This window comes from Diabrotica virgifera, chromosome 5 (assembly GCF_917563875.1).
Source record: "Diabrotica virgifera virgifera chromosome 5, PGI_DIABVI_V3a".
In the NCBI taxonomy this organism is placed as follows: domain Eukaryota; kingdom Metazoa; phylum Arthropoda; class Insecta; order Coleoptera; family Chrysomelidae; genus Diabrotica; species Diabrotica virgifera.
Window position 1 is genome coordinate 219134580 of NC_065447.1, and position 23517 is coordinate 219158096.

The 23517-nt window shown below is 31.3% G+C and overlaps 1 protein-coding gene across 4 annotated transcripts in view; it reads left to right on the plus strand.

Moving 5' to 3' along the window:
• LOC126884667 (frizzled-2) overlaps window positions 1–23517 on the plus strand; it is a 404908-nt gene that overhangs the window by 306892 nt on the left and 74499 nt on the right. Inside the window, exon 2 of one of the 4 annotated variants that reach the window (XM_050650738.1) lies at window positions 1596–1634. The exons of the other annotated variants lie outside the window; for them this stretch is intronic. The gene's annotated coding sequence lies outside the window, so the exon portion shown is untranslated. The remainder of the gene's footprint in view (window positions 1–1595; window positions 1635–23517) is intronic. 4 annotated transcript variants of the gene reach the window in all.

A 23517-nucleotide genomic window follows, 5' to 3' on the forward strand; every position in this document is an offset into this window, starting at 1 on the left:
TAATTATAGTTTAAAAGTTATTCTATATGTTTTTCTATTCTCATAATGCTCATACTATAATATATATCAATTATGATGTCACTACCTGTATCATAATGAACTTCATTATGGTACAGATTTTCATTAAGGTACAGATTTTTAACCAATAGAATCGCGATATGGCATTCGCGATAAAGGTGGTACACGCGGAATGACCAATGGCTAGTCAAATAAGTACATACGCTTTGACAGTTCTCAATATGTAAACAAACCGTCAAACTGACAAACTACTGAATTTATTTGTTACAAAATTAATAAATTTGAATATATTTTTTGTTGTGAATGATCATAGAAAAAATAGTGTATACAACTTGCATTTAATTATCATTATGAAGCTCGCACTCTATACGAAACTCGCCGCATACGACTCGTTTCGTAACCCTCATACTCGCTTCATAATGACCATCATTAAATGCTCGTTGCATAATAATCTATTATGCATAATAATCTATTTATAATATACTATTATAAATAAAAAGTAATCGTAATTTTATAAATAATATAGATATATAAATGATCTAAAAAAATTCAGTTATAGATGGATGATCCAAACATAATATGTAGTAGGGGAGTAAAGTATGCTAAATTTGCAGTCACTCGAGCGTTATGGGGACCAATTGGGTTGTGATTATTAGGTCCTAAAATCAAAAAAAGTTACGTAAAATTTTCCATTTTAGCGGGCGCTTGTCATTTTTTAATTTAATTTTCCATTTCCAACAATCGTTTTTTCCGATTATAGCGCCATCTATCCATAATTCGAAAAAATGTCTCGAATAAGCGTTGCTTATTTTTACGTAAAGAATCCAAATCTGCAAAAAAAATTGGGGGTCCCATTGAAGATTTTAAAGTAACCCCCCACCCCACCCCCGTGGGGGGTCGTGTTTGGTACCATTCGGTAGATTTTTGAAATACATTTTAAAAGTGTATTTTGCAGTTTTTCAATCTGATTTTCATTTTGCGAAATATCGCGGGGTTTGTATTTAAAATTTTAAATTTACCCCCCAACCCTCTCTCCTTGGGGGGTCATGTTTAGTACCATTCGATAGATGTTTGAAAAATATTGAAGACGTATTTTTTCGTTTCTCGATCTGACGTTCATTTCCCGAAATATTCGCTTTTCTTTTGTGAAACTTTTTGACTCACCAATTTCCTTACGCGCCCCGCTCAAATCGTCAGATTTTTGAAATATACACTCTCTTGCATGTACTTAACATACCTTATCTTAATCTGACATTTTCGAGTATTTTTAACCATAGATATTTTTTTTTTCGGACCCCCATTAACGAACCTCCCTGTGTTAAGAGCCAATATATGGTAGAGGTACATCTGCAGGGTACCAGGTTCCTCCCATATGATAATCTGACGCGCTCGAGTAACTGCAAAAATCCCCGCTTGGGCTCCCCTACCATAATGAAAAATGTATAGAATAGAAGGGAAGATTATTTTTTAATATTGAATAAATGAAGTTATATTATATCTATGTACGATTTCACCATTACAAAAATATATATTTTTTTTCTGTTGTGTAGTTTCTTAAACCTTGTTTCTTGTTTCAGGTGTGTATTCATTTTTGGCAACCAATCAGTTCACACATCGTAAGTTAAAATTTTAAATACTATATAAATACGTAGTTGTGATGTATGATTGTATACTTCTGTTTTAAAATTTTAAAAATGAGGATGTAATTCTTGATTACACGGTAAGGTAATATGTTTTCAATTGCTCGTTAAGAAAAATTTGGAGAGTTATTGATATTATTTAATCAGTAACTATTTACCATTACAATTTAGAAACAATAAAATTTGTAATTTTCTTCTATATTTGAACTAATAATTGTATATTTCTCTAGATAAATGTAAAGTAAATTATCAGTTAAAACTTAACCACCGTATTTTTGCTTGTCTTCGACAGTGCTTCAAACATATTGATAACTTTAATTTAGGGGGGGGGGGTTGGCAAATTTAAGCAAGGGAGAAAACTGTGGATAATATCAGATAAAAGAAAGAAACATTATTTTTCTCATGTACACATTTGTTGGTTTCAAATATGACGAGGATAACCATCCATTATTTATGAGAATTGTTTTTTACTAAAGAAAAAAGAATAGCATCAATGTTTTAATAAATTCTTTTGTACCACCGATTCCAGTGTACTCACCTCTTGAACTCGACTTTGAATACGACTTTTTAAAATTCGAGAGTTCAAAATTACAAAATTATGCATGGCTGGTCGACACGTAAATAAACAATATCTATTATCAATTTAATTTTATTCAACAAGAGGAACGACTGCAACAAGAACCTAACTGTATAAATATTTATTTAAATTAACGTCCCAGGATCTGAGTCGACCATCGGGCCTTGAGATCGTTACGAGGTTGGAAGAAAGATGTACCTATTCGGATACAATAGAAGAGAGAGAAAGGACTAACTAGGGCCGGACTCAGAAAGATTACTTTAAAACCACTAAAAAAGTAAAGACTAAGAAAAGTCAGTGATTAAACAATCGCTAACTTGTCATTGTAAAAACACAATGTGGTGTAAAATATATAATTGTTCAGTAAATTATACGAAGAAAAATATAGGACATGAGTATGAGTAGACTTAGTTCCAAGTATTGAACTCCAGAATTTTTAGCTCTTACTTACTAAGTAGAATTTTAGACTGAAAAGAATTACCACTTACAAGTTTCAGTGTTGTATAAAGAAAGATCACCGAAGACTGGAACACGCAATAACGCTATTAACGTATAAAAAAGGAGTCAAAATAGACTAATTTTTTTTTCTCACCAGTAACCTAACTATGAAAATATTTATATAACAAGCAAACGAATATAACATTCCGATACATACAGCTTTTGAACACTTTGAGTGAGCTTTTGACAGTGTGGGCAATAAAATTCTCACTAAACAGCAGCAGTGTACACTACTGCTGATACTACGTAACGTGCAGATATACTGAACTTATTGACAACATATACCAGAGAGCAAAAACACGAATTAAGATGCATGAACTCACGTACCCACAGGGTTGGCAAAGACCAAGGATTTTTGGTGTAAACCAGGTTTATTTAAATTTAAACCAGATACAAAGTATTATAAATCTAAATAAAAAATAAAAAATGAATAAACTATTTTATAAAATAATAGTAATAAACAATGAAAACAAATTAAGACAACTTTTATTCTTATTTACACACACAAAATTATTACAACAAAAAAAAAAAAAGAATGTGTGTGTACTTTGAACGCACGTAAGAAGTTATACTTCTATTATATGTTGTCAACGAAATCAATATACTTGAAATAGTTTATTTATATTTTATTTAAATATTAAACTAATTTTAATAATTACTACTTTCCAAAATTTTTTATTAAAATAATACCTAAAATTAAAAAAAATATATAAAAGAATAAAACACATTGAAAAATGCCACAAAGAAATTATTTCTGCACAATTGTTGGCAAAAATTTTAACTAAATACGAATTTTCTAAAAAAAATGTTATAATAAATATACTTAGAATCATAAAATATATCAAAAAAATAAAGATTTGCATTGGGGATCGAACCCGTGTATATTAGGGTCATTAGGTTGTATATCAAGGCACGTTAACATTCAGCTACTTAGACACACTAGTGATGTCGGAATACACACCAACTGAACGTTTTAAACTTTTTTACAGTTGCTTATTGTCTAAATTTAATCAAATTAGTTTGATTTTTGTGGAATTAAAATATTAAAATACAACAAAACACTTTGTTGGTAATTTCATCATGAGGCAAAGTGAGAGAGTCAGTATCTGTTTTGTTATTATTTGTTTATTTAAAGACTATTGATGAATCTTTCCATTAGATCGCCCGATTTGATTTTCCTTTGATATTTACCATTCCACGAATATCTGCACATTTATCATGCACGTGAATCAGATAGAATTAAATTATTAAACGAAAAATAGTTCAAAACTAGATGTTTCCTGTAATATTGGCTTAAATCTCAATTTTTCAACACAAACAAAACGGAATACGAATTTCCCAAAGCGTGTCCCAACTAAGTGAACAAGTGCCGAACCATATTTGAAAAGTAATTTCATTAACAGTGTTTGTAGAACAATGTAGAAATCCGCGCAAATTTGACTTTCTAGTGTCAACAACACTCTTGGAGAAGTTGGGAAACTAAACAGTATAAATTCAAATTAGATTTTGCTTGTTCGGGGATGATGCAAATTATTGAAGCATCACCTTCCCTAATGGAACTTTAATGCAGGCTGATTTTATGTAAGGCAAAGAGGAGTAAATCTTGAAAGAATAAATATGTATTTTGTTCATTTTGTGGTAAAATAGGATTGGTTGTTGGGATTCGGTGCCTTTAATCCTTCAATACGTTTTTTCCAATCTGACTAAATTAAACTTTATTTACTAGTATTCAAACTACGAGTACAAACATCAACAATAATAGTAGCGACATAGCCTAATAGATGTCGCAATCGTCTTTACATTAATAAATACTTACTACGATAATCTATATCTCCAGGGTTTTTGTTTATATACACCTTTAACCCTTATTCGGGCAACGCATTTTACTTACGTAACCGGGAAACTCGGGTCTGTTGGGCCCATCACTGTTCTTGAATGAACTATTCATATTTACCCATATATTTCTCTACATTTACCCTAAATTGTCTAGATTAAAAAAAGGTGCTACTATAGTATGCAGTCTACCTCAAGAGAACAATCTACCTGAAGATATTAGTTGTCCAATAAACGCATATATGTAGCTCTGTAGAGTCACAATATTTCCAGTCCTCTATCCCCATGACTTTTTCGGCTTCTTTATTTTGTACACTTCACTATTTCGTTCACAATTTTTTCGTCCTCAAACAAACAAAAGGAGTCAACAGGATCATCTACACTTTGACCAGGGGCTAACATTACTTTGTGCATTTTGCTTTTTATTATGTCGCAGGATCGCATACGTCCTGTCGATTGTAGTTGACTCGTCTAGTTAATTCCATTCTTAGTTTCAAACATTACACACTCTGAAATCTGGGAACTTGTAGCTACACATTCTTCTTCATTATCACTCAATACTACTTGCTGATCATCCTCTTCAATTGCTTCCGAAAGGTGATCTTCAATTTCAGAGTCACTTTCAATGCCACTTGCTACTGCAGGAGGTTCTTCATCATCGGAATCACATAAATTATTTGCAATATCTTGCAGTTCTGCAGCAGATAATGGTTTTCGGGACATTTTATTCGCACTATCTACTTTCACTGTAATTCAATACAATTTTAGGAGGTTAGTTGTCGACAGTAACATCGATATCAAACGACTGATAGCAGATGCATTATTTATGTCAAAATACATTGGAACCCCGATAAGTCGGCCTCCGATAACCCGGAAGTTCGGCTAACCCGGACCGACTTTCATCAGACAAAAACATTTTTTCACTCTAACTTAGTTTTTTACCAAGAAATAACGATACCGTATATAACTGTACGTAATTAGATGTACTGTGCATATTTATTTCATGTTTTTGCAATTATAAAGGAGTTTATCTGTACCCTATTTTATTAATTTTTACTATATTCTCCGGCTAACCCGGATCGGCCGCGGTCCCGATTAATCCGGCTTATCGAGGTTCCACTGTATGTGCAGGTACATACATTGATTATCAGTTTTTAAAATTCATTTAGAATAGATATAACACCTATTGTAAGCATCTCTTTGATGTTCACAACAAAGAGATGTTTACATTGTTTGTCTCACGTTTAAACTTTATTATTGGATTTCCGGAATCATAAAAGTCGTTTAGATAACTCACAAAAACATAACCTGACTGCCAGATTAACTTCTGTAAAAAATTTTAGACTTTAGGTATAAATACAAATAGGGTGCGACGGGCCCGTGTTGCCCGTTTACGTGACAAAATTCTTTCGGCGCAATAATTTCAAAAATGATAATGAATATTTTGAATAGCTCATGACTATGTTGAAGTAAACATACTTCTAAACAAATTCAGTGATGCATAAAATTCAATAAAAATTTTTTATCAGTTTATGACAAAATAATTGGCGTCTCTCGGGCCCGTTGGACCCACCTTGCCCGGATAAGGGTTAAATAATATCAAGCATGACATTTCAATGTTACTCGCGGTTACTGAATCCAATGAATTTATAATACCTCGATTATTGACTTTTTAGTGAGGTTTAAACATATTTGATGGATTTGACCGTTACTTGATGGAAGTTCATTTTATCTAACAATAAAACACTGACAACTTTTGTTTTCGATACTTTCACAAAATGTATTATAAAACTATGTGACTACAGCTGTTTCGGCAGAGTGCCTTTCTCAAGTGATTTAGATTACTATGGGGTTGCATTTTAAAGTGTTTAACTTACGAGGTTGAGGAGTGGGGAACTGTTTGTCTCAAGTTGGTCATTCAGAATTTATATCTGTATTTTTCAATTTATCGGTTTCGATAGATTTTAATAAAGGGAGCGTAAGGCCTTTATTTTGAATATGAAGAATTAAAACTGTTCATTAAAAGAATGATTATGATCTTGAAGGTGAAGTGCGTATGTAGAAGTGTCATAATGCTTGGAGAAAAACTACAGCATCTTGCGGTATACAATCCAAGACAAAATAGGGAACAGGATATCTTGACTAAGGGAATGTTTGCAGCTCAGAACTTTAGAAAAGTTGTTTCGATAGTTAGAGTGATTGCTAACCTCTGCAAATTTTATTTTTCTTACTCTGTACTTAATTATTTCTTTTTTTTGCAATTTTTTGCAATTATTAACAAATATAAATTCCTTGTATTTTGGTAAATACATTGTGAGAAAGAATTTCAAGTGCCTGCTCTGTCGAACCAAACAAGATTGTCAGGTTTCTTGAAAAATCTTCATCTTCACCAATGAATCGGTCAATATTTTTTTAAGAGACCGTGTTTATACAACACCTTAGTTCAATTAAGATATGGAATTAGATAGCAACAACTAACAAGTATGATAATTGGGAGTCAGTCAACTCTCGTCTTACAGTTTCTTCTTCTCGTCCTAAGGCTATCCTTTAAACAATTAAAAATATATTTTTATTTGCTTTTGTTGGAGAAGAAATCATTTATATAGTTTTATATTTCGGGTCGTGTATATACTTCAACCAAAATTTGTTACATCAAGTATTTTACATATTGAATTTTGAAAATATATCCAGTATCTTTTTTTGTAAACAAAAGCTACAAATTCGAAAAAGTAAGTTGAGTTTAAATCAACAATGCATCTAATACTAATATGTATATATGTTACGACCATATAGCCCGATTAGGGAAGGCAAAATTTTAAGAAAACCTCCAAAAAAATAAAGGAAGGATGAAAATTTGGGAATACGTAGTTGAAATTGTCTATTATTATATAAGAAAAAGTTTACAATTCTACATCCCCTCCATTTTACAAAAATTGGAAAATACGGGGTGAAAATTTTTTTCTCGGGGGTGAAAAAATATACGTTCAAAATAAGTCCGGAATTGGATGAAATGACTAATTCTAAGTAACTTTTGTTCTATAGAGTTTTTTTTTACTAAGTCAATATTTTTCGAGTTATTTGCGAGCGAATGTGTTAATTTTTAACCAAAAAAAAAATGCTTTTGGACGGTTTTTCGGAGATAACTCAAAAAGTAAGCATTTTAGCGAAAAAAATATTCTTAGAAAAAATATAGCTTATAAAAAATTGAAAAAAATGGTGTATGCGTGAGGTCTGCAGACACAGTAGAAGCAGAGTTGCAGCTAATGAAATGTAGGTTCTTCTTCGTCAAATTCCAAATCGAATATTTCAATGTGAAATAACCAAAAAACGGAGCACTTTTCGGGGAAAATTCATTACAACTTTTTTTAAGTGTTTAAAAAAGGTTTATTTAAAAAAAAAAACTCCTAACATTAAAAGTAAGTAAGTTATGCCCAAAATATTGTTGGTACACTTTATTTTTGTATTGACTTAGTGAAAAAACTCTATAGAAGAAAAGTTGTTTAGAATTAGTCATTTTATACAATTCCGGTCTTATTTTGAATGTATTTTTTTTATCTTCGAGAGGGGGGTATTCCCCTCCATTTTTGTAAAATGGTGGGGATGTAGAATTGTAAACTTTTTTTTATACAGGGTGTAACAAAAATACAGGTAATAAATTTAATCGCATATTCTGGGACCAAAAATAGTTCGATTGAAACTAACTTACCTTAGTTTAAATATGCGCATAAAAAAAGTTACAGCCCTTTGAAGTTACAAAATGAAAATCGATTTTTTCCAATATATCGAAAATTCCTAGAGATTTCTTATTAAAACTAGACACGTGGTACTTTTATGTCAGGAGCATCTTACAAAAAAAATTATAGTAAAATTTTGACACCCCATAAAAATTTTATGGGGGTTTTGTTCCTTTAAACCCCCCAAACTTTTGTGTACGTTCCAATTAAATGATTATTGTGGTACCATTAGTTAAACACAATGTTTTTAATAAAACTTTTTTGCCTCTTAGTACTTTTTCGAAAAGTCAGTTTTTATTGAGATATTTTGAATATTAGTCAAATTCACCACATATTTTTAAATGGTTAACTACGATTATGGAGACTTGGTAATCGTATGAAAATTTATTTATAATTTACATTTTTAGGCATATTTTGAACCATATTAAAAAAGAAGCCACATCTTGATAAAAGGTGCCTTATCGAAAATATACTAAGAGACAAAAAAGTTATAGTAACATTGGGTTTATAGGCTATTGATTATGTACTATAGAAAGGAACTACAACGTTAACGGGGTTTTATTATTTCATATGGTCAATGAATCTCTCTATATGAAAAAACCGCCGAGTGCTACCATTTAAAGGGGTGCGTTTTTGAGAAATGGGTGAATTAGTCCCTGGGCACAGGTTACATTAGGGTGAGTTCTATGCACTTTTGGTACAAACACGTCTACATAAAAATTTTCCTAGTTAAATATCCTATCTAAATATAACTTATTGAAGTCAAAGATACTTTTTTTTACAAAACTATATTCAAAAGAAAAAGCACAAAGAAACCCAAAAGAAAGAAATTTTGTTTTTTGTCCCATAACTTTTGTCCACGGGGATATAGGTATAGACATTGCTTCACAGAAAAAAAACTTAAATATTTTCTCTTTAAAATGATGTTCGGTAGAGGTCAATTAGGATTTACACTTTTCGAAATATGATTTTTCAAAGTTCGCCGCTCATAGCAATTTTGGGCAATTTTCCTTGTTATTTCGCAAATATTGTTCTGTAACTTTTTTCTACGTAACTTTAGGTATATGCAATGGTACATATAAGAGGAATAGAAATCAACTACATTTAAAATGGTCTACTATATAATGTTGTACGACTTCTTTTAACGAGGTTATCTTTTTCAAGACTTTTAACGAGTTTTTATATTTTCTACGATTATTTTTTAAATTTCCCATTATAACTTTTTTTTCTATATGGTATATTTATAATAAAAAAGAAAGCTTATTCTGTTTACTTTAAAATGGTGTATGTATTATAAAAAATTCTAGGGTTATTTTTGAGTAAGATATGCTTTTTCAAATTGTAATAAGTACTTGCAACGATTTTTGATTTTAGGATTATTTTTTAAATTCCTCATTATAACTTTTTTATGTGATTGTGTGTTATGATTGAATCTTATTTTTTATAGGTAATACTTTATATCCACTTGACCCGGTCGGGAAAACTTGAAAATATGGATTAATTCCAATATTTATTGTCAAAGCTCCTGCACCACAAGCTTTGCTTGAAAAAATAGCATGTAAATGTACCAAAGGATGTACAAAAAACTGCGGTTGTAGGAAGATAGGAATTAGTTGTTCAATATTCTGCAAAGGGTGCATGTGCATGGGTACTAATTGTGGGAACTCTAAGATAACTGAGGTGTCAGAGGAAGATATTGAAGCTAATGCTAACGAAGAGATGGACTTTGATTTTGAAAATTTTTTAAATGTCAACGTTTAAATAATTTTAACTAAAGTGATGTTTTTTAAGACTAATGTTTATGTAATTTTTGTAAAAGAAATAATTTTAAATAATACAGGTAAAAAAATATCAAAGAATCACTCGGTTTCCATTATGTATTTAAATATAGATGATACACCATTTTAAAGAACAGAAAGTAAGCCCTCTTTTTTGCGCAATATATAGATAGTATATTCATGTACAAGAAAAAAAAGTTATAATGAGAAATTTCAAAAATAATCGTAAAAAATGTAAAAAATAATAAATATATAATATATTATATAATAATTTTGTTTAATTTTTATATTATATTATAAAAAAATCGTTAAAAGTATAAAACCTTGAAAAACCATCATCTCTTTAAAAAAAGTCGTACAACGTTATACAGTAGACCATTTTAAAGGTAATTGATTTCTATTCCTATTACGTGTACCATCGCATATACCTAAAGTTACGTAGAAAAAAGTTACAGAACAATATTTGCGAAATAACAAGGAAAATTGCCCAAAATTGCTGTGAGTGGCGAACTTTGAAAAATCATATTTCGAAAACTGTAAATCCTAATGACCTATACCAAACATCATTTTAAAGAGAAAATATGTATGTTTTTTTTCTGTGAAGCAATGTCTATATCTATATCTCCGTGGACAAAAGTTATGGGACAAAAAACAAAATTTCTTTCTTTTGGTTATCTTTGTGCTTTTTCTTTTGAATATATTTTTGTAAAAAAAAGTATCTTTGATTTTAAAAAGTTATATTTAGATAGGAAATTTAACCAGAAACAATTTTTATGTAGACGTATTTGTACCAAAAGTGGATCGAACTCACCCTAATGTAACCTGTGCCCAGGGACTAATTCACCCATTTCTCAAAAACGCACCCCTTTAAATGGTAGCACTCCGCGGTTTTTTCATATATAGATGTCCATTGACCATATCAAATAATAAAACCCCGTTAACGTTGTAGTTCCTTTTAGCTATCTTATTTTGAATATAATCAATAGCCTATTAACTAATGGTACCGCAGCAATAGTTTAATTGGAACGTACACAAACATTTGGGGGGTGTAAAGGAACAACACCCCCATAAAATTTTTATGTAAACATATTAAAAAAGAAGCCGCAACTCGATAAAAACTGCCTTATCGAAAAAGTACTAAGAGGGAGAAAAGTTTTAAAAATAGTGAGTTTAACTAATGTTACCACAATAATAATTTAATTGGAACGTACTCAAAAGTTTGGGGGGTTTAAGGGAACAAAACCCCCATAAAATTTTTATAGGGTGCACAAATTTCACTATAATTTTTCTTTAAGGTGTTCTTACCATGAAAATGTCACACGTCCATTTTCAATAAAAAATCTCGAATAGTTTTCGATATATTGGAAAAAATCGATTTTCATTTTATAACTTCAAAGGGCTATAACTTTTTTTATGTGCACATTTGTATTAAGGTATTTTTGGTCCCAGAATATGTGATTTAATTTATGACCTGTATTTTTGTTACACCCTGTATAATAATAGACAATTATTTCAACTACCTATTCCCAAATTTTCATGCTCCTTTATTTTTTTTGGGGTCAGATTGTTCTTTGATCGGGCTAATAACCTTGTTTCGAAAAATAAACAATTATAACTGAATTAGAATAATATTCAAACTTGTAATTAATTTTTTAGGAAAAAAAATGAAGAATCTTTTCATACACCCATCATTACATGGTAATGACAGTTTTTATCTTTTCAGAAGGTCGAAAGAAGACAAATGATCTGTGTGTCAATGCCAGTTTTCAAAAATAAACAAACACAATACTGGTGCATGTTAGCCAACGTAACATTTAAGTAATTACTGAATGAATAAGATTTCAGATAATAAATACATCCATTGTGTATTTGTCCTCCGGTTCACAGTTTCTGAACAACAGATCTTGATTGTTTACAGGATCTTCTTAGTATAAAAGACAAGCACCTATATTCTAATCGTAAGATCATAATTGTTCGTAATGACAGTTATTTTTGTTTGTACTTTACAATTTTACAAATTGTAAAAGAAAACTGGTGTGTTAAAACATATAATTGTGTAATGAGGTGTGAGAAAAATTAGAAAAGTTCTCAGTAAAAACTTGTATGAACAACGGAAAAACATGAAGATCTTCATTGTGCCTCGATACAGATTAACATAAATATACTGCGAGGCATAAGTTAGGGATACAGAAAATTAAGCTCATTTTAATCGTCGATTTTTTCGTGAACAGGTTAACGGATTCCGCTATTTTTGAAGTTATACTTCTTTAAGCACGAGGGCGAATTTTTATTTTCCCGGGCGCATGCGCATTCCGACAGTATGGTATTAGTCGCTCAAACGTTATACGGGATCTGATTAGGTGTTAAAATCATCTGTCAATAATTGTTCAATATGGAGATTATGGATAAACAAATGTTGTGTATATTAGTTTTTATTGTTGTGATGGCAGAGAAAAAAACAAGTTTATAATTGTAGTGACTTTTTAAATAGTTTTTAAAAGCGACAGGGGTACGTAATAATTGTAAATGTTTCAGTATCCTAATAAAAAACTACATAGGTACCTACCTATTTGGAAAATTTAAAATGAACTTACCAAAATAGTATGTAATGCTTTGATTTACATAATTTGATTACCATCAAAATTTTACCAATATTCACCTAATACATTGTTATTCACAAAATATTCCTTTAATTCCACAAAAGTAAAACTAATTTGATTAAATTCATATAAGTAATAAACAACTGTCTAAAAGTTTAGGGTGTAAACGTTCAGTTGGTGTATATTCCCACATGTATTATATATTCCCACAGATACGCGAAGGTGGCGCAATGGGAAAGAACTTTGATTTTCGATCGGCGGGATCGAAGGGAAGCGGGTTCGATCCCCAATGCAAGTTACTATTTTTGAAGTTATACTTCTTTACCGGCGATAGAGCGTGATTTTTTTATATGTTAAAACCTATCAGCCCGGCGCATGCGCATTATAACTTTGTTCTGATTGGATGTTCAAATGACATGTCAAAAATTATCCGATATGGCAGCTGTGGTTTGGAGGTAAAGGTAAAGGTAAACAAATGTATAATATATTAGTTTTATTGTTGTGAGGACAGAAACAAAAAAGTTTATAATATTGTAGTGACTTTTAAATAGTTTTTAAAAGCAACAGGTACGTAATAATTGTTAATGTATCATGGGTATAAACCTACCTATTTGATCTGCCAAAATACATAGTATGTAATACTTTTATTTATATAATTTGATTACCATCAAAATTTCTATCAATATTCACCTAATATATTGTTTTTTACTCTATGTTTTGTTGTATTTTTTCAATTCTAAATCATTTCAATTCAAAATTAAAATAATTTGATCAATTTTCAAAATATCAAAATATCACAAGTTTAATCCGTTTAGTTAGTCGATCTTCGTAAATAATGACACATAGTGTCCGTGGCTAAGCGGAGAAGGCGAATGAATTCCAATACCAACCGCTCTTATCAGCGCTGGTTCGAGTCCCAATAGAAACTTTCTTTTTTGTTTTTTTTAATACATTTTATGATTGTAAGTATATTTATTATATAATTGTATTTTCAGAAAATACGTATTTAGTTAAAAAAATTTTCGACAATTAATGTTCAGACATCATTTGTGGCTTGTTTAATTTGTTTGTGTGTGTTTTATTCTTTTATTATTTTAATTTTTGGCACTGTTCTAATAAAAATGTTTGAGAAGTAGTAAGTATAAATTAGTTTAATATTTAAACAAAATATAAATAAAAAGTATATTAATTTCGTTTAAATCATTTAATAGAAGTATAACTTCTTACGTGCGTACAAAGTACACACACATTCTTTTTTTTATTTTATTTATACATTGTATGATTGTAAGTATATTATTATATCATTTTTTTTTTCAGAAAATACATATTTAGTTAAAATTTTTGGCAACAATAATTATTGTTCAGAAATCATTTCTTTGTGGCATTTTTCAATGTGTTTGTGTGTGTTTATTCTTTTATTTTTTAAATTTTTGGTATTGTTTTAATAAAAATTTTTGGAAAGTAGTAAGTATTAAAATTAGTTTAATATTTAAATTAAATATAAATAAACTGTTTAAAGTAAATTGATTTCGTTGAAATCATATAATAGAAGTATAACTTCTTACGTGCGTACAAAGTACACACATTCTTTTTTTTTATTATTTTCCATTTTTGTTTAGTATTTACATAGTTGGGTAAAGGTGTACTCAAACTTCTTTTTTGTGCTTATACCGGGTGGAAGAAAAGAAATGTTTTTCTTATTTCAAGTTTGAGACACCCTGTAGGGAGGCTGAGGGACAAATCTGGACCTCGGTGGTAAACTACACTATGTCATTTCGAGCAACTGTTAAGTAAAGCACTTTGAATGCCATAAAAATCTGATATATCCCATAAATAAATCTGATGTATCCCATAATTTTTCGAAAGAAATTTTCCATTTCAAATCACTCAATTTTGGAGCAAAAAAATTTTGGACCTCCGATTTGTCTGAAAATTGGTATATAGCTTCTACGGGACGTAAAAATAAGATATTTAAGGTCAAAAAATTTTCTTCTTTTTTTCTCAAAATGTTATTTTATGCGATTTTACAGTGATTTGGTGTTTATTTCTACAAATTTGCATTTTCTATCGTAAAGTATCAATGGAAAACATAATATTTTAATAGAAGGGACTCAAAAATGTCATTATATGGCATTATAACAAGTTACTTTGGTTCAAAACAAGCTTTTGATCAAATTTTATAGTGTAGAAAACGTTAAAATACCGTTTTTACATTTTTCTCCATTCCGAAAATACATCATAATCGATTTGGCTGAAAATTGGCTGAAAAGTGGTGAGAAGGATTTGAATTATATTGCAGTACCAAAAAAGTTACATGCAATATTATAGTCAAAAATATAGGCGTCTACTGTAAGTACAATTAACTCAAAAATATCGACCTCACGACAAAAATTGTTAAAAAGAAATTGTAATAATTGTAAATACGATTTATTTGGAACAATTTCAGTTCCTACCATTTTTGTCGAAAATTTAAAAATGGCGGAGATATTGAGCAAAACAGGTTCTCCTTTAAAATCAAGATGGCTGCTAACGTAACGGAGGAATTCATTCGTGATTTTAAATTTAGGCTACTATTGACTCCCCTAAAGATCAGAAAAATAAAATTTTGGGCAGCTCGGCATTCAAGGTCAAATGCTATCCCGACTGGACTAATATATACTTTTGAGTCTGATATTACTGCATGTAACTTTTTTGGTATTGTAATATAATTCAAATCCTTCTTACCACTTAAAGTCCTATCTTTTGGATATCTGTGGGCAAATTTTCAGCCAAATCGATGATGATGTATTTTGGGAATGGAGGAAAATGTAAAAAACGGTATTTTAACGTTTTTTACACTATAACATTTTATCAAAAACTTGTTTTGATTCAAAATAACTTGTTATAATGCCATATAATGACATTTTTGAGTCCTTTCTATTAAAATATTATGTTTTTCATTGATACTTTACGACAGAAAATGCAAATTTGTTTAAATAAACACCAAATCACTGTAAAATCGCATAAAATCACATTTTGAGAAAAAAAGAAGAAGATTTTTTGACCTTACATATCTCATTTTTACGTCCCGCAGAAGCTATATACCAATTTTCAGACAAATCGGAGATAGAAAATTTTTTGCCTGAGTGATTTGACATGGAATGTACCGAACATATTTTAATAATAATATACAGTGATGAACGCTAATAACCGGCAAAATAGCGCAAAAGATGGAAAACAGATTAAATTGTGAGATAAAAAGAAATAAAACTAGAGAGTTGTTAAATTTAGCGATAGTAACATATAAATTGACATTATATTGATTTTTTCCCACTTTTAGACGTATCAGAGGGGTATGTCAACTAAAACTGTCACTGTGACAGTGGCATTTCTCAAAACTCGTTCGATACGTCTAAAGGTGAGAAAAAATCAATATAATGCCAATCTATAAGTTACTATCCCTAAATTTAACACCTCCACTAGGTTCATCCCTTTTTATCTCACAACTTAGTATGTTTTATCTTTTGCGTTATTTTGTCGGTTATTAGTGCGCTCATCACTGTATAATCAATTTGTATAATCCAACTAATAAAATAAGTGCATTAAGAAAACTTACTCAAAACAACACCATGTCGACATAGTGTAGTTTACCCCTTCTTCTTTAGTTGCCGTCTTAGCGAAGGTTGGCGATGACTTCTGCAAAGTCTTCTCTATTTTGGGCTTTTCTTATTAAACTTTGAAAGTCTTAATACTGCCTGTCCATTCTTTGATGTTGCACAGCCAGGTCATTTGTTGTCTACCCGGGCCGTGTCTGCTTTCTATTTTCCCTTCTATGATAAGCTGAAGGAAGTTATATCTGTCGTGTAGTCGTGTCTAAATATGTGTCCAAGATAAGATGTTTTACGTTTCTTGACAATTTCTGTGAGTTCACGTTCTCTATTCATACGCTTTAAAACTTCATTTCTAACGTGTTCGGTCCATGGAATTTTCAGCATACGACGAAATACCCATATCTAAAAGCTCTCTAAACGTCGTAATGAGCTGACTGTTAACGTCAAAGCTTCCACGCCGTGCAATAGTACACTATACAGAACATTTTATCATGCGGTATGGTATGGAACGATACTATGTTTACCTCCGAGGTCCAGAAATGTAGGTGTACATCGGAATCGTATTGTAGTCTTATGTTTTATGAACATTTTGTTTTTGAATATCCGTGATATCTTTAGAAACAAAGAAAATCGACGGTGTTATAATTTCATGTATTTCATCAATAAATCGATGTATTGGAGTAGAACTAATAATGTTTGTTAATGACTACCGTTTTCCAAAAGACTGCTAATTGGTTTAAGTATACTAAAGCGGTTAAAATCTCTAATTCTATATCCAATTAAATCTCTTGTCAGTTCGTTTAATCTCTTCTAGTAGCAACAGACCTTTAAACACACAAACTCGTATTCTCTAATTTTATTTTACGCTCAGACATGGCTTCCAGAATGGTTATTACGTCTGCCTCTGAACAATACAATTTGTTGAAGTAATTCGGATTCAATACCCTAGCTCCTAGCTCCCTCGATAAAAGTAGGTTCCACTTGTTGGGTATTAGATGCGGATCGAATATCAACGGGTAGAATATTAGTAGTTATGGTTGTTTGTTTACTTGAGTCAGTTTTGAGAAAAGTTGTTATTGCCATTGAGTATTCTCGATCTCGATTGATATAAAAGGATTGATAAGTAAAGACGAATTTCCAGCTCTACTGTGTAACATCAGAAGTATGAAAGTAAATTGCTTTAGTAATAAAAATATGAAACAATTAATTTCTAAATTGAATTTAAAAATAGTAGTTATTTATGAAACGGAGCGAGTGCTATACATCGCTAAGTTCGCAAAAAGTACTTTACGCACAGTTTCATACAATATTTTATCTACGATAAACAAGTAAAAAAACTGTAACTCTTCGTCACTGGAATTCATTTCTGTTCTACAATTTTTAGAACATTGACATTTAAAAATTTTAACTTCTTTCAAACCACAAAACTGTCAAAACTTTTGTTGTAATTTATTGCTCACATGTCATCACCATGACAACGCGAAAGTTAAGGATATTTGATTATATGAAAGTATGCCAAAAAACAGTGCGAAAAAGTAAATCCCATTTAAAATACATTGTTACTTCACGCACACTTTAAATCCTTCACGCACTGCTATCTATAATGACAGTGTTCACAAACTAAAAACTTATACATAATGAGATCGAGTAGGATCTCATTATCTCTCAGTGCGTGAAGGATTTAAAGTGAGCCTGAAGTAACAATGTATTTTAAATGGGATTTACTTTTTCGCACTGTTTTTGGCACACTTTCATATAATCAAATATCCTTAACTTTCGCGTTGTCATGGTGATGACATGTGAGCAATAAATTACAACAAAAGTTTTGGGGTCATTCCATTTCAAATCACTCAATTTTGGAGCAAAAAAAATTTGGACCTCCGATTTGTCTGAAAATTGGTATATAGCTTCTGCGGGACGTAAAAATAAGATATTTAAGGTCAAAAAATCTTCTTCTTTTTTTCTCAAAATGTTATTTTATGCGATTTTACAGTGATTTGGTGTTTATTTATACAACTTTGCATTTTCTATCGTAAAGTATCAATGGAAAACATAATATTTTAATAGAAGGGACTCAAGAATGTCATTATATGGCATTATAACAAGTTACTTTGATTCAAAACAAGCTTTTGATCAAATTTTATAGTGTAGAAAACGTCAAAATACCGTTTTGTACATTTTTCTCCATTCCCAAAATACATCATAATCGATTTGGCTGAAAATTTGCCCACAGATAGACAAAACATAGGACTTTAAGTGGTGAGAAGGATTTGAATTATATTACAATATCAAAAAAGTTACATGCAATATTATAGTCAAAAATATAGGCGTCTACTGTAAGTATAATTAACTCGAAAATATCGACCTCACGACAAAAATTGTTAAAAAGAAATTGTAATAATTGTAAATAAGATTTATTTGGAACAATTTCAGTTCCTACCATTTTTGTCGAAAAGTTAAAAATGGCGGAGATATTGAGCAAAACAGGTTCTCCTTTAAAATCAAGATGGCGGCTAACGTAACGGAGGAATTCATTCCTGATTTTAAATTCAGGCTGCTGTTGACTCCCCTAAAGATCAGAAAAATAAAATTTTGGGCAGCTCAGCATTCAAGGTCAAATGCTATCCCGACTGGACTAATATATACTTTTGACTCTGATATTACTGCATGTAACTTTTTTGGTATTGTAATATAATTCAAATCCTTCTTAAAGTCCTATCTTTTGGCTATCTGTGGGCAAATTTTCAGCCAAATCGATGATAATGTATTTTGGGAATGAAGAAAAATGTAAAAAACGGTATTTTAACGTTTTTTACACTATATAATTTGATCAAAAACTTGTTTTGATTCAAAATAACTTGTTATAATGCCATATAATGACATTTTTGAGTCCTTTCTATTAAAATATTATGTTTTTCATTGATACTTTACGACAGAAAATGCAAATTTGTTTAAATAAACACCAAATCACTGTAAAATCGCATAAAATAACATTTTGAGAAAAAAAGAAGGATAAGATTTTTTGACCTTAAATATCTTATTTTTACGTCTCGCAGAAGCTATATACCAATTTTCAGAAAAATCGGAGATACAAAATTTTTTGCCTGAGTGATTTGACATGGAATGTACCTTTGACAGTTTTGTGGTTTGAAAGAAGTTAGATTTTTTAAATGTCAAAGTTCTAAAAATTGTAGAATAGAAATAAATTTCAGCGACGAATAGTTAGTTTTTTTATTTGTTTATCGTGGATAAAATATTGTATGAATCTGTGCGTGAACTACTTTTTGCGAACTTACGCGATGTATAGCACTCGCCCCGCTGTCGCTCGTGCTCTAAACATCGCGTGCGTTCGCAAAAAGCATACTTCACGAACTGTTTCATAAATAACTATTATAAACTTTTGTAAATGAGTTAAAAGAGTTGTAAAAGTTATTTACAGTAAATCCTTTTGATATATGCTCATTTTACGCGGAATGTTTGTTTGCCTAGCAGTTTTACCTTTTTTGCATAACATTAAAGACAGTTCCATGTTAGCAAGGCTATCAAGATTTTGAAACGTATTTTTATTTTATATTTACTTACCTGTAAAATATTTTTTACAACCAGATTAGTTATTACCTAGAATTTAGAGGGTCCTAATCAGTGACCTTTGAGTCTGAGATATTAACATAAGCGTATATATTCACCCATTGAATCCATTATAACCTGTACTTTGACCTTTGGGAAAAACTGAAACCTTACTTCAGCGATTACCTACGTTTAGACCTATAAATATGATTGTGAAACCTGGGTAATGATAAAACAAGATGAAGCCCAACTGAGGACATTCGAGAGAAAGATACTGAGAAAAGTATATGGCCGAGTGCAAGAGGAAGACAGCACATGGAGAATCAGGAAAAATGATGAGGTTAAGGCCCATTTATACGTATCAGGGCCGTGTCCGTTCCGTGTTAAGACAGGGCCCGGTCCAAAAAAAACAATATGTACTCTTATGAGTATATTTATACATTGGCGTTTCCCGGACGGGGCCCGTCCGGGCCCGGTCTGAAATTAATCCCAGCCGATATTTTTGCTGTCGACACTGGCGATGCACGAAAGTGACACGGATCGCAGGAAGTTGTATAAACACGATTTTATTGTTTTGTGAACGCGACTGCTGGAAAACAGACAAGCAATAGATATTGTGAGTGAGATGTTCTATCCAAGCCGAAATATTTTTAACTATCTTTTACACAGAGATATGTAATAACGTTTTCCTCTCTTATTCGGCCCGGTACGCACACTGCCACAACCCGGTTGTATGTAAATATTGCACTAAAAATACCCGGACTCGGCACTGACCCGGAACGGACACGGCCCGGGTATGTATAAATGGGCCTTTAATCAACTGAATGGAGGATATGATATTGTTCACCGATTTCTGAAAACTCAGAGACTGTCATGAGTCTGTCATGGGGAAAAGAAAATACAAAAACAGCAAAGAAAATAATACAATGGAAGCCGAGAGGAAGACGAAAAAAAGGAAGGCACAGAACGAGATGATTGGTGAATGGAAGGACACACAGTTGAGTCCGCCAGTCTTTACCCGTGCGTCATTAATACCTGGCGAGATAAAACACATACTTTTTATCTAGCATCATTCTCTTCCACGTATGAAACTCATGACAAACCAGCTGCCGTTTGTTATTAAGTAAAAACACATGTTATTTTTATGAACCATCTAGACTCAGTACATTGAAAAGAGATAGGCACAAAAAAGACGATTCGTTATGTTTTCATATTTTAAGCACAATTTGTTTGACGTTTCTGCTTTGTTTACTTTTGTGGCTGTCAGTCAGGAATTTTTTGCGGTTTTTGTCGAATTTTTGCGTTTTGAAGTTTGTTTATTTTACACAAACAGTTGTTTTTACAAACTGAAAAATTGGGCTTTGAAATTTTAAGGTAAATAATTATATTTTGGCAATTAATATTTAAAACATACAAAGCTAACGTCATTCACACAGTAAAGAAATGATTGTGTTTAGATTTCCGTCAAAGTGAATAAAATAACAAAAATAAAATATGTTATTGAATTTTTAATTGTTTATTTATTTATTAATCAATAATAATAAAAGAATTTATTAAGCTACTTCAAATGTAGCTGTAATTCTGCACAAAAATTTTGAAGCAAAACTTACATTTGACATTCTATATATTTGATAACGTCAAATTTTATAATAAAACCCGTAATCGGAACAGTAGCCACCTTCTGTCAGTTATTGTTGCGTGAAATAGATTTCCGACTTATTTCGTATGCTTTAAATGATGACGCACGGGTAAAGACTCGCGGACTCAACTGTAGCCAGACAGGCAAAGATCCGTCCGCAGGGTATGATACCAAAAGTAGAAGAAGATATATAAAATGCGTGAAAAGAAAGAGCTTTCTGTAGAGGTGGTGATGTTTCTGTAGAGGTGGTGATGTTTCTGTAGAGACGGTGTTAAAAAAAATAAAAAGACCGAAATGTAGTTGAAATTTCCAGAGTCTGTCTGGAGAGTCTTCAAAACAGATTTGGGTTTTAGTTTAAAACGAAAGACAATTGAAGACTTGTCTGAAAGAGCTTGTCTTGTTCACCGAAGAGTCGAGATTTTAAGAAACTATAATGATTTTATAAACGAATACTAAAGGTGAAATAAAATGGATTTGGCAAGACGAGAGTATAAAATCCATAAAATACATCAGTACTGAGGGAAAGGGACATATTATATTACATGCGTGTTGAAAACATAGTTTTATTAATGTAGTGGATTGATGAGAAAGATTGATTGATTGCTGAAAGATTGATGATCAGAAACAACCAAGCAGAGATAAGTAACATGGCAGGTTACGAAGTGGTCAAACAATTTAATTGCTTAACCTCCGTTATTAGACTAATAGTGGAGGATACGAAGACGAAATCCGTCGACGCATCACAATGACCAGATCGGCAACAGCCAAACTCACAAAAATATGGAAGAACACTGACATCACAAAAAACACAAAATTGCGCTTTTTTCGATCATTGATATTTCATATCGCCACATACGCTTCAGAAACTTGGGAAAACAAAAAAGGCGATTCTAAGCGTATAGAATTTGAAATGTGGGTCTACCGTATAGAATGTTGCGCATACCCAGGGTTGGAAAAAACCCGGGTTTTTTATTAAAAGCCCAACCCGACGGTTTTTTTTGGGTTTTTAGGGTTTTTTCGGGTTTTTTTGGGGATTTTCAGTTTTTTATTTTCTGATGAGTTTTTGGCAGTGATGTTATCATTCAAGATTAAGGATACAGATATGTTCCCCTCAATACTTTTCAAAGAAGAACTTGTTAAAAAATTCTCAACAAAGAAATGGTGGAAGCTGATATCAATAAAAAATAAAAAAACAAATAAAAAACCATATGAATTTTGTATTTATATGTTATCTTTGTTCTCATGTCCAGCTTCATCTGCATCTATTGAGCGGATTTTTTCTTCATATGGATTAATATGGACTAAGCTTCGCAACAGATTAGGTGCCGATAGAGCTGCAAACTTGGTAAAAATATATTATCATTTAAGAACCGAGTCCTCGTCCTCGACCGAGTCTAACGAATAACGAATGGGAATTGGGAATGTGACAAAAATACAGATTCTGATTTTCCTGATAACTAATATGCTTTGCTGATGCTTTGTTTAACAAGAAACTTGTTTATTTTTTTATTTGTCTATATACCATGTTTAAAATAAGTGTTTTATTAGTTTAGTTTCAGTTTCTCTCGTTTTGTATTCACCTACTACTTACTTCATGGTATTTATGCTAGTTTTTGTTTTTATTCAGAAATAAATATGACGTTCATTCAACTGAAAATTTGCTATTTTTGAAAAAACCCCAAAAAACCCAATAATAGTAGGTTTTATCAATTGAAAAAACCCGAAAAAACCCGCTGGGTTTTATAAGATGGGGAAATTCTATGCCAACCCTGCGCATACCATGGACCGCACATCGAACAAATAACTCAATTCTAGCAGAACGTAAGATAAAAATAACAACCACCACAACTATCAACCAAAATATACTGAGATATTTTGGACATAACTAGAAGAAGAGAAGGCATGGAGCGAATGATAGTTGAAGGCAACGTAGAGGGCAGAAGATCCAGAGGAAGATCTCCATTACGATGGTCGGACCAAATAAAGGACATGACTGGTTACTTATTCTCCGAAGCAAGACAACACGCACAGGAGAGATATAAT